This window comes from Euleptes europaea, unplaced genomic scaffold, assembly GCF_029931775.1.
Source record: "Euleptes europaea isolate rEulEur1 unplaced genomic scaffold, rEulEur1.hap1 scaffold_33, whole genome shotgun sequence".
NCBI classification, from domain to species: Eukaryota; Metazoa; Chordata; class Lepidosauria; order Squamata; family Sphaerodactylidae; genus Euleptes; species Euleptes europaea.
In genome coordinates, this window is record NW_026612275.1 from 101,280 (window position 1) to 114,591 (window position 13,312).

General features: G+C 45.1%; 1 protein-coding gene across 1 annotated transcript in view; it reads right to left on the bottom strand.

The window, feature by feature from the left end:
• The window catches only part of LOC130493110 (zinc finger protein GLIS3-like), a 113,003-nt gene that overhangs the window by 82,687 nt on the left and 17,004 nt on the right, over positions 1-13,312 (bottom strand). The gene's annotated exons all lie outside the window — the stretch shown is intronic.

Sequence of the window (13,312 nt, forward strand, 5' to 3'; positions counted from 1 at the left end):
TTTTCTGTAGCTGAATCAAACAATAGGGGCAAGTTGTGAGGTGATTGAGCCAACCAGAATTCACCCAGACCATAACATTTTGAAGTGTTCAATTTAAAGTGTACCCAATAAAATGCAAAAATGTTTACATTTATTTATTTATATATTATATTCTACCTTTCCACTTTTAAAATGTCCTTGAAAAAGCCTTAATTTTAAAACATCACAGTCATTAAAACAGCCAAAAGCAATATCAATGTAAAATGTGTTAACGTATTTACTCAAAAGGAAGATGACCAAGAATGTAAGAATGTAAGAATGTAAGATGAATGTAAGAATGTAAAAACATATTTTTATATATATATAACTGTAACTTGTATGCAAATGTAAGACAACCCCCTCTTTTTTATGTGATCCCTGGGGGAAAATCTAGTCTTGCATTTAAAGTAAATATTGCACATATTTGGATTCCAGCAGCAATTGGGGAGAAAAATAAGACGTTATTTTTTAAAACTCAAATGAATCTGTAAAGAAACTACAAATTTAGGTAAGCGCTGGTAATCTTGAGGGTGGCTAATACACAGGGGTTTGCAACCACACTGGAAAAATTATATTTTTATATTATATTTTTCAAGGAGCGGTGGAGTCTGATCTGGAGAACCGGGTTTGATTCCCCACTCCTCCACATGAGCGGCGTAGGCTAATCTCGTGAACTGGATTTGTTTCTCCACTCCTACACACGAAGCCAGCTGGGTGATCTTGGGCAAATCACATTCTCTCAGCTTCACCTAACTTACAGGGTGTCTGTTGCAGGGAGGGGAAGGGAAGGTGATTGTAAGCCGGTTTGAGTCTCCCTTAAGTAGTAGAGAAAGTTGGCTTATAAAAACCAACTCTTCTTCTTCATATGCACTTTGGGTCTTGGGAAAACTGCTTAGGAAGTAGTGATTCCATGTATGAAATCGAAATTATTTTTTGCATTACATTAAAAATATATACTAAATAATGCATGGCATTACAACCACTGTACTATTAATTGTTTCATACATTGTAACTGATTTGTTGCAGTTTCTAACACATTGAATTAAATTAAATATTTCTTGCCAAGCCACTTATTTCCCAGAGCCAGTCAATTATGAAAATAGCCTAGCTGAATTAAACAAAGACTGAAAAAGAATGCATGCTTAGGGACAAAAAGAAAGATCAGAGGGCTACATTAACACAAGCCAGTGTGGCGTAGTGGTTAAGAGCGGCAAACTCTAATATGGAGAACCGGGTTCAATTCCCCACTCCTTCACATGAAGTCTGGTTTCAGGGCAGGGGGGAAGAGAGGGAGCAGTGTGACGATGACGGCAGTCCAATAATCAAAAAGTGGTTGGAGGTGGATCGGAGTGGGCAGCACAAAGAAAAAAAATCATGCACAAGGAAAAAGGCAACTCAAAATTGGCTTTTGGGGAAAAAAAGATTGGAGTAAAAGTATTCTCAAAAGAACTAGAAAAAATCTGTGGGGGGGACAAAAAAAAGCAAAAATTAAAGCCACAATAACGCGTGTGAAAATCAGGAGATAAACCAAAGCACTATGGCACCAGAACCAATGAGAAAACCCCATGCAGAAAATTCCTAATTGTCAAGAAGACTGAAGTCCTCAGATCAGTTCTTAAATGAGGCATTTTCTATGAAAGCTTCAGCTTACTCTGTTAATGAGAGAAAATATCTGACATCAGTGGCATTTCTCGCCCAACAAACTCACTAACATTTATAATATTGTTGGTTTTGTGGTAAGAAAAATGTCTCCTTTTTCTACATATGATGGAAATGTAATCAAGTCAGCAATTACTGGAAAAGGGTAATTGAGACAGTCCTGAATGAACTAAAAATTGAAATTTCCTATAATCCAGAATTATTTTTACTGAATTATTCAGCAACAGTGCCAAAAAGATCGCAAGCATTTGTACTGAATACCATCGCAGCAGTGTGTTTTGTATTTGCTCAATACTGGCAAAAGTGTCACTCCCCCAACCGAAGGAATGGATAGAAAAATTGCAAATTTTGTTTTGTACGGTAAATTTAATCCATCTGGTATGCTCAAAGAATTTGCAGATTCTAAATAGCTGGAGACTGAGATTTCTCAGAGATGTCAATAGGAAATCTATTACTTAAGGGTTAGGTCATTTGTTATTTAAGAGAGATAGATTATAAAAATGGATATAATGAAAGTTTGGCAGAGAAGAAAGAGGGAAAGTGTGCATGTTTAGGTATATGTGTGGTGTACTTGCTCGTGTGTTTCTGTGGGGCTGTCAGCCTCCATGTGGGGCCTGGAAATCTCCTGGAATTAAAGCTGGTCTCCAGATTACAAAGACCAATTCTCCTGGAGAAAACGGCAGTTGCAGAGGGTGGACTCCGTGGCATTATACCCGGCTGAGGGACTCCCCTGCCCAAACCCCACTCTCCCCAGACTCCACCCCTAAATCCACATTTCAGTAAGGCAGTTCACAATAAAATTTAAAATCAAATGATACGAAACTATTACAACAGTAAATAAGAGATGCTACACTCACCCCCAGCTGAGCAACCCCTCAATCTGAATCAAAGTCCTTCCAGAACTCTTAGCTCCTAGGGAAGGACATTCCATTGGTGGGTGGGTGGCAACAGTAGAAAAGACCATACCATGGTGAAAGCAACCAGCAAATTGGCTTCTGTCCTATGAAGGCCAAAAATGAAATCTCTATTGATTATAATCTTTTGAATGATTTGTTGTAATGCCCTGGTATGTGAAAAGAGAGGGGTGGATGGGGACCAAAAAGGTGAGGGAACAGGGTACAAGAAGACAGGGTGTAAATGTGAATGTAAGAAAAGGATCTGGGAAATGGTGGAGGGGAGGAAACGGAGCCTTGTTTACTCACCGTGACGGCTCCTCCTGTTCTCGGTTGAAGGGCATCTTGTCAATCGCGGGTATTACAATCACGTGCCCAGGAAGGCAGGACTAAAAAAAAAAAAATTATCTTCAACTTCCTGTCTCCCTGGGTGGGAAACCCAGTTTTTGGACTCGCCGAGCTAAATGAGACAGGTAAGTGCACACAAGCATCCAACAATAACAAATGCACTTATATAACACAACTATGAACTCCTGAACAATAAGACATATAACAAAACAAGGGATAAGACCCCTAAAAGATGGCGGACATAGGGAGCACCCCAAGTCGCAACTGCAATCTGGCAAACTCCCAAACTTTAATTATCTCATCACCTGGAATAGGTAGTGTCTTGGAACTGAATGGGCTGGCAAGATGCCCTTCAACCCAGAACAGAAGGAGCCGTCACGGTGAGTAAACAAGGCTCCGTTCTCGGTTCTGGGTGGAAGGGCATCTTGTCAATTGCGGGATATCCAAGAGCTGGAACACTGGGTGGGAATTAGGAATTATCCAAGACCTGCTGCAGAACCCTTCTACCAAAGGCTGCGTCAGCAGAGGCCATGGAGTTGATTTTATAATGTTTGATAAATGTAGAGGCCGTGGACCACGTGGCCGCCCTACATATCTCATCCAGTGATGCTTGCCTATCGAAGGCCACCGATGTGGCTGCGCTACGCACCGAGTGTGCGGTGATGCCCGCAGGTGGGGACATCTTGTTGGCCTTGTACGCTTCGGTAATGCAAAGTCTAACAGCGGAGCTGATAGCGGAATTGGACATTCCCCCCCCCCTTAGATGGATTGGTCAAGGAAATGAAAAGTGCGTCTGACTTTCTGATGGGAGCAGTGTATTTGAGGTATACTTTTAACAACCTTCTCAAATCTAAATTGTGCCACTCTCTTTCTTTGGGATGGACGGGATTGGGGCAGAAGGAAGGTAAGTGGATTTCCTGAGAACGATGGAAAACGAAATTAACTTTGGGAATGAAGGTGGGATCCAGCCAAAGCACCACCTTGTCTCTGTGGAAGATACAGAAATGCTCCCTTGTGGAAAGTGCCCTCAGCTCGGAGACTCGTCGGGCGGAGGTGACTGCCGTAAGGAAGATGGTCTTCATCCTCAGCATCCTTAAGGGAATCTCTCTAATTGGCTCGAACGGAGGACGCATCAAGGCCATAAGGACCACATTGAGGTGCCAAGTAGGGAAACGGTGAATTACAGGTGGCTTTGTTTGAACCACCCCTTTCAGGAAAGTTATTATGTGTGGATGTTTGGATAATGCTAGGCCATCGGTGGTGGTCAGCATAGTAGACATGGCTGCCACCTGTCTACGTAGGGTGGAGGCTTTAAGTCCAAGTTCTACACCCTCATGAAGGAACTCTAGGACCATTGGTAACCCTGGAGATAAAGGGTTGATGTTCTTACGTCTACACCACAGCACGAAGGCTCTCCATGAGGTGTTATAAATCCTTCTGGTAGACGGCTTCCTGGCCTTTATCATGGTGTCTACCACTGCTGTAGTGTAACCTTCCTCTAGGAGGGACCTCCTCTCAATTTCCACGTGGTTAAGCACAGCCATTGAGGGTCTGGGTGAAACAGGGGGCCCTGATGGAGTAGTTCTGGAATTGATGGAAGTTCCCAAGGTATCTGAACCGAGAGTTCCCATAGACAGGGGAACCAGGGTCTCCTCGGCCATAGAGGAGCAATGAGGATGACATTTGCTTCCTCCTTCCTGATCTTCCGCAACACCCTTGGAAAGATGGGAATAGGTGGGAACGTGCATAGAAGCTCTTTCAGCCAGGGAGACATGAGGGCATCCATGCCCTCCGCCCCTGGATGGAAGTAGCGTGTTAGGAACCTGGGTAGAAGGTGGTTGTCCGCCGAAACAAAGAGATCCACTGTGGGCTGGCCAAACCTCTCTGCTATCTGTTTGAAGACAGTCTTGTTGAGGGACCATTCGCCCTCGTCCAGAACTTGCCGACTCAACCAGTTGGCTTGAAGGTTGAGTACCCCTCTGATGTGTTCTGTAGAGAGAGATAGAAGGTTTGATTCGGCCCAGATTAGAATGACCGCCGCTTCCTGGTGGAGTCTGGAAGACCTTGATCCCCCCTGCTTGTTAAGATAAACCTTGGCCGATATGTTGTCTGTTCTGACCAAGGTGTGTTTGTGTTGGAGAATGTACTTGAAGTGTTGAAGTGCTAGTCTGATGGCTCTCAACTCTAACTGATTTATGTAAAGTCTCTTCTCCCGAATGGACCAGAGCCCCTGGGCCGTGAGATTCTGACAGGTGGCTCCCCACCCTTCTAGGCTGGCATCCGTATATACCTGCACTTGGTCTTCTGTTACAAAGTGCATCCCCTGGTTGAGATTGGTGCTCGGAATTGTCTTGTCCCTGCTCTGTGTGATCAGGTCCTGATACGGTTGCAATAGCCTTTGAAGTGGCCTTGAATGTAGTCTGGCACAAGGTACGGAACTGAGACAGCTACCATTTTCCCCAGTAATTTGGCTAGTGTCATGATTCTGCCTTGAGTGGAACTGATGATAGAGTGTACCATGGCTTGGATTTTGGTGATTTTGTCCTGGGGCAGAATCACTAGGTTCCTGTGGGTGTCCAGGATCACTCCTAGGTGCTCTAGTCTTTGTGAGGGAATCAGGTGGCTCTTTTCCCTGTTTACAAGGAAGCCGTGAGTGGTGAGGATGTGAATCACCCTGGAGGTGTGGGCCAATGCTTCCTCTCTGGATCTTGAGCATATCAGTATGTCGTCCAGATAAGTAAATATGGTTATCCCCTCCTGACGCAGCAATGCCACCAGCGTCACCAAAATTTGGGTGAAGATGTGGGGAGCAGAGGCCAGTCTGAAGGGGAGTGCCCTGAATTGATAGTGTGTCTTGTTGTAGCAGAACCTGAGGAACCGCCGGTGCGATTGGTGAATGGGGACGTGGAGGTAAGCATCCTTCAGATCTAGGGAGGTTAGAAATTGGTCTAATTGCAGGGCTTCTAAGATTGAGCGGAGAGTTTCCATGCGGAACTTCCTGTATCGGACCCTCCTGTTCAGGTGTTTCAGATCTAAGATAGCCCTCCAGTCCCCATTTTTCTTGGGGACTGTAAAGAAAATCGAATATACCCCACTGCCCTGTTCGTGATGAGGGACTGGTTCTATGGCTTGAATTTGGAGAAGGTGTGATATGGCCTCTAATGTCTTCTGGTGTTTTTCCTTTCGTAATGATGTTGGGGAATTTATGAATTTGTCCCTGGGAATGCTGTTGAATTTTATGAGATATCCTGAGTGTATGATTTGGGACACCTAAGCGTCCATGTACGACCTTTCCCACGCTGATTGGAATTGAAGGAGCCTGCCCCCTATCTCCGGAGCCCCAGCGTCACTGCTTTGGGGCCTTGGAGAACTTGTCCCCTCTGGTGTTTGTGAATTGTTGGTGTCCCTGGGGGGCACAAAAAAATCTGTTATTCCCTCTAAAAAAGGAGCCCCTGTTGTTGTTACTCCAAGCTCCTCTCCTGTGATCCGGCCTGAACGGCGCGAGAGTGTGAGAGGATCTAAAGTTGGGAAAGGAGGATGTTCCTTCCTTTTTGAAAGATCTAGGGAGCACCTTCTTTTTATTTTTGTTTTCTACTAGGATTTTCTCTAGTCTTTCCCCAAAGAGTTTACCCCCCGTGTAAGGGTAGGACATTGTCAGGGTCTTGTTTTTAATTTCATTCTGCCAAGGGCGAATCCAGAGTGCCCTTCTAATGGCAATGTTGGAGGAGGTTGCCCTGGCTGCGAAAGACATGGCATCTAATGAGGTGTCGGCCATAAAGGCAGATGCCTTGAGGAGTCTATTAAGCCCCTCTTGCGGTTGTCCCCTGTATATAATTGAATGATTTTCCTGAGCCACACTATGGAGGCTCTGGCCATGATTGAAGTCGCTGCAGAGGCTTGGATGGCCAAGGTAGAAGCCTCGTGGACCTTTTTTGATAAGATTTCGGTCTTCCTGTCTAATGGGTCCCTGATTGTCCCCATGCCATCTTTGGAAGGTAGATCCGAGGAGTGAACAGCCGCCACTGGAGCGTCTATGAGGGGTAGTTGGAAGAGAGACATGGCTTGTGGGACCATGGTATATAGCTTCTTCGTGCTGGCAGGGAACTGCCTATTAGCAAGAGGCTTGTCTAGTTCGGTTTGAACTTGGGTCTCAAAGAACTCTGGAAATGGGATTTCCCGGATACGAGATTTGGTGCTTGGAAAAAATTCCTTTGTCCCCTTCTTTCTGGTCTTGGGTTTGGGGTCAGTTACCGGGTCTGGGTCCTCATTGAGGTCCAAAGCTATCAGGGCCTTATTTAACAGGCCTTGAAAATCCTCTGCTAAGAAAAGGCGAGGGTGTTGTTCCTCCAGAAGGACTGTGGTGTCCTCATCGGAGTCAAACTCCCCTTCTTCTCTGCTGTCTGTATCAGAGACAACAAACGAGAATTCCTCTACAGCCTGTACAGGTTGGGCGGAAGGTTGGGCTTTCAACGCTGCTTTGGTGCGCCAGTGTGGGCCTGTGTGCGCATCATTTTCCCCCCTGCCCCTGTTGTGGAGGTAGGGGAATAGAAAGGGAGTGACTTGGATCATTGCCCTAGATACTGGGAGCAAAAGATTCCCTGAAGGCATTCAGCATTTGGGCTTGCTTATCTAGTACCCCACTAAGTAAATTAAATATTTCTCTCCTAGAAATATTTGCCTCAGGCTCAGAAAGCAATACATTACCCCCGAGTTGAAGGTCAGAAGAAGCCGAGGTGCCCTCTTTAGGCGGGCTCCACGAGGCCAGGGCTGCGTCGGGCGCCTGTTCCACGCCATTTTGAGGTGGCTCCTCAGAGCGCGCCTTCTTTGATGCGGACGGTCCGTCCACTCCGCGCGGGGTGGAACCGCCGGTCCGGCCGCTATTGTGCTCCTTGCGACGACACCCTGTCGAAGCAACGAGGGCCGCGTCGTGATCTTCCTCGGACAGGAGGCCCAAGTCCGAGTCTCTCCTGCCGTCCGCCATCTTGCCCAGCAGGGCGAAGTGGGGGCGGAGAGGAAGGCAAGACGGAGGTTGAGGGAAAAAGAGAGGGAAGAGCGTTCACAGCCGATAAAAAATGGTGGGCAGGAGGAAGGGAGAATAGGATTTAACAGACGGGGAAAGAAAGTAACGCAGACGGTGACACACAGGGAAACATTTCTCTCTCGAGGTTGGAGTTCTAAAATGAAGCTGCCACCCTAACAAGGCAGGACGGAAACTGGGTTTCCCACCCAGGGAGACAGGAAGTTGAAGAGAGAGAAAAATTGTTTAGTCCTGCCTCCCTGGGCACGTGATAGTAATACCCATGATTGACAAGATGCCCTTCCACCCAGAACCGAGAACTTGCTTCAACTGACTGCTGTCAGGTTGAGTCTTATTTCAGCCCTCATGAGAGACTGACAGTGCATTCCTGAGGTGGGGGGCTGAAAGTGCTCTGGAGGCAGAGTGACCCTGCTGCCAGTGTAAGTGGCCTCTTATCACAGAATAAGAGGCACTTATGCTGGTGACACTGCTCCTCTGACACCGCAGTCTCTCCAGGACCTAAGTCCCAGAGAGATACAAATGATACAAAACTATTACAACAGTAAATAAGAGATGCCACTCTCACCCCCAGCTGAGCAACCCCTCAATCTGAATCAAAGTCCTTCCAGAACTCTTAGCTCCTAGGGAAGGACATTCCATTGGTGGGTGGGTGGCAACAGTAGAAAAGACCATACCATGGTGAAAGCAACCAGCAAGTTGGCTTCTGTCCTATGAAGGCCAAAAATGAAATCTCTATTGATTATAATCTTTTGAATGATTTGTTGTAATGCCCTGGTATGTGAAAAGAGAGGGGTGGATGGGGACCAAAAAGGTGAGGGAACAGGGTACAAAAAGACAGGGTGTAAATGTGAATGTAAGAAAAGAATCTGGGAAATGGTGACTACAGAGATCAGTTGCCCCAGAGAAAATGGATGCTCTGGAGGGTGGGGTCAATGACATTGTACTTCACTGATGTCCCTATTCTCCCCAGGCTCCACCCTGATATCTCCAGGAATTTCCCAATCTGGAACTGGCAACCCTATCCACCCATCCCCCAAGTGTGGCCAGGGGGGACCTGGCAACCCTACTTCTAGGTAGGGTTGCCAGCTCTGGGTTGGGAAATACCTGGAGATTTGGGGGTGGAGCCTGAGGAGGGCAGGGTTTGGGGAGGGACTTCAATGCCATAGAGTCCAATTGCCAAATTGGCCATCTTCTCCAGGTGAACTGATGTCTATCAGCTGGAGATCAGTTGTAATAGTGGGAGATCTCCAGCTAGTACTTGGAGGTTGGCAACCCTACTTCTAGGGATGAAAAAAACATTGGAAAACTGTCAGGATGACTCCTGAATTTTATGGAACACTGTGAAAAAATGAATTTCCTCTAGGATTTAAGTTAACAATTGCTCAGTAGTTACATATGAACACAGTATTTTTGTAGAAGTTCTCTAAAGTAACCTGTGCCAACGGAAGTTCTTACAACAATACACATTTCAGTTTAAATGCAAATCAGGGGAAATAATCCACAAGGGCACTCTGTTTGTAGCTTCACAAGTTTACACACACACTCAAAACCAGGAATTTACCGCAGAGACTATTATGTGCTAAATTCTGTCCTTTTGGCAAGAGACATAAACACTAGAGTAATTTACCCAGACCTATTTCTATTGGCTTCAAGCGAATCACTCACCCCATTGCTGTAAGTCTCCATTTGTGACTGTGATTCCCTTGTGATACAAATCTTGTTTTCTATTTGAGTTTTGTTTAACCATTTCAAAGCTGCTGGAATGCACAAAGCTGAAAAGCTGGCATGCTGAATACAAACTTATGCATTTATCATTAAATTGCTTCCGTGTAAAACACTGTCAATTGTCAGGCTTTACAGAGCCATTGGAAGCTGATTAAAGGCAGCCAGTGGGGAAAAAAACAAATGTAGATGGAATCCAGCTTTTTGTGCAAGGAATCCCATGGCATACTGATGAACTTCTTTTTGAGACCATGCCAAGTGACAGATCAAAAACAAAGGCCCTAAAGAGTAAAATAATAACTATGTAAAAGGGATTTTAAGTGTGGCTCAAACTGCTTAGTGATTGATATTTTTGCCCTTAACACTGCTCAGAAATCTGTGCACCTATTAGTAACAGTAAAGGCTTTCTTGACAATTACACAAAAATTATCCTAGATGATTAGATGTTCTCTATTCTTACGCAACTTACAGTTTGATGGCTATACATTTTTTCCACAGAGACCACTTCACCACCACCACTGACATCTTTATGAACAAGTTTTGAAAGATGTGGTTGGGTTTTAATGGACACTTAGGCAAATTTTGTGAACTACATGAACATTTTTCCTTGAATGATGTGCCTTTTATTCTGCTTTGTTCCCATGCTGTCATTGGAATGTTAACCATTATAGCTTGGTAAGCTTTGATAAAATTTCTTATGCATGTACAATTAGTAAATAAATACGTTAATGAAAAAGTGCTGAGGATGGTTCTTTCTGTTCAGTTAATTCATTTTATAACAGGCAGTGCAGTTCTAAAAAGAGTTACACTCCCTGTAGTCTGAAGGCTTTGAAAAGTATAACTCTGCTTAAGATTGCACTGTACATATAGTAACCTAACTTACTATAGCCTCTCAGTTGCAGCCTCCCAATTCTTCTGATCCATTATATTCATCATGTTTTGATGCAGGGACTAGGCTTCCACTGTGTCTTTTTGAAAAATTAATACCATCATTAGTTTCTTAATGCCCTGAAGATAGTAAGGTTTAGGAATGGGGAAATAGCTAATAACTGTGAGGAATGATCCTGGCATCCTGCTGCCATTTTATAGTGTTTAAAAGTTCATTTTTGACAGATACCAAAGCAGCCAGTACTGTTGGTATGTGTACTGTCTGTCACCTAGGTAGCAATTGGAAGTAATTGGTCAGGCTTCCCCAGAAAGATTTCAGGTAGAAATTCTATCTTTCCTAGAATTTCCAGTCTAAATGCTAATGGTTGTTACAAGGCAAAGTGGCTTACTGAGTTCTATTTGTATGATGCCATTTGTAACTTGATCAGGTCTAATGGCTCCAGAAGCCTGAAGGTACAGCCCCATGATCTTGTTACCAAACTGGGACTTTGGAAATTTAAAAGAGGTGGGAACATTAACTTGTCTTCTTTTTCTGTTCCCGTTGTACCTAATCGATACATAAGATATAAGGCCTAGGGGGCTTGAGAAACTCTGTGGTCAATTTCATAATATCGAACATATGAAATGGCCTGAAAGAAAGGAGTAAGTCTTCAGGCCTGCTTGAAACTGATACCCAAGACAATTTATTTAGTTTTGGGGATTTAATGCCCTCCCATTTATTTTTAAAAAACATTTTGGATTTTTCTGCAGTCCCAGGGGGTCCCTTGAGTCTGTGGGAAAACCTGTTGGGGGACGCATGCCCCCTATCTGTGGATTTAAGTATCCACAGACAGGGGGAACATGTGAGAATTAGATATATAGCTATGGTAATGGGAACTCTACAATAAAAGGCACTTTGCACGAAATGGGGACCCTTTACACTAACAGCCAAGGAAGACAGTAAACACTATCACAGCATATTGCTAACACTGTTTTGCTCAAAATCTTTACAGCTATTTTACACAAACGATGACCTTGATCCTCCACTTGTCCAGATACAAATGCAAGGGAAAGTATGCATAGTGCAGAAAGCGGGGCCCTTGGGAGAAAGGCTAGTGGGACATCACATGCAAGTGCTTTGTTCCCTTCTATAGTGTATTCTGCATACTGGCAATGACACCTCAACATCAGCATGTACACATTGGCTGTTCCCAGCTTCCTAACATTTCTGTTGATTATTCCTTCTCTACAGAACAATCATACAATATCAACTAGTGGCACCAATGCAGTGCTGGATTTAGATGAGGAGAGGCCCTAGGCTATTCCACTTGTGAGGCCCCTCCCAATCCCCCACTCTCATGGCTAGAGGAAGATAGAAGAGTGTTTCAAAAAAATTCTGTGAAGCTGAGGATGATGACGGTTGTTTAAAATTCCGCAATTCACATTTCCTTCTCTAAAGGACATGAGATGTTATTGTTAAATACCGTACGTAGTGTATGAAAATAAGCATAAATGTTAAAATTACCACTGTGAATTTTTTTTTGCAATAACTGAAGTTTGTAAACATTTTGTGGAATATTTAGGAATTTTTAGGAAAATGAAATTGTAAGTTTACTGTTCTATTCTTTAAAATACATATATTCTTTTAAAATATATATTAAGAAATAAAGAAACTACAAGAATCAAATACACTAAGACTAAAAAAGTTTTTTTCTAGCCTTTCTCATAGCAAAAAGTTCATCAAATTTGTTTGTCTAAGTTTGTTACTGTCATGGGACAGCCAATGGCTGCGCCACCCCAGACTCCAGCCAGGGCGGGGTACTTACCTGGACCCCTCCTGCAGCATCTTCCTTTTCTCTCCCCACCCCCACCCTGAGACAAGCTGGCTGGGGCTGCTGACAAGAGGCAGTGAAATGGGAGAGACAGCTGGGGAGGCTCCCGAAGCAACCTCTCCCACTACTGACCATCGGAATCGGGCAGGGCCGCTGGCCTGAAGATGCCCGCCTAGCAAGCGTCCTGCTGCTGGCCAGGTGGGAGTCAGGCGAGGCCACAGGTTGGAAGATGCCCACCCTGCCGACACACCCACCACCAGCCAGCTGAGGGCCGGGCAAGCAATAGCAGGACGTGGCATGCCAGCTTGACCTCTGCCAGGCGCACATCCCAGCTTCCATGGACCAGTTGGCCCAGGGATTCCTTTGTTGTCTGCACCATCCGCTCCACTTGCCTGTTGGTGGACAGGAATGGTGCCGATGTTACATGCAACATTAGGTTTCTGGACATGAATTGCCAGAACTCTGCAGATGTAAACTGAGCCCCATTGTCCAAAATGACCATGTCGGGCAGGCTGTGGGTCATGAAGACCTGCCTCAGTGCTCGGATGACTACTCGAGTGGTCATAGATGCGACAGGGACAACCTCCAGCCACTTAGAGTATGAGTCCACAATAATGAGATATGTCTGTCCCTGGAAAGGTCCTGCAAAGTCAATGTGGAGGCGAGACATGGTGCATGTGTGGACTCCCACACCTGCACCAGAGCATGCGGCATCTCAGGCTGGATTCCTGGCAGATCCGGCAGTGTTTGACCCACTCCTCCACAGCAGCGTCAATGCCCAGCCACCATACGTAACCTCTTGCCAGTGCCTTCATTCTGATGACGCCCAGGTGGCAGGTGTGGAGAGCCTCCATGACTCTGCTGCGCAGCTTGCTTGGGATGATGACCCTGTTTCCCCAAAGGAGGCAATCCTTGTGGACCAAGAGTTTGTGCTG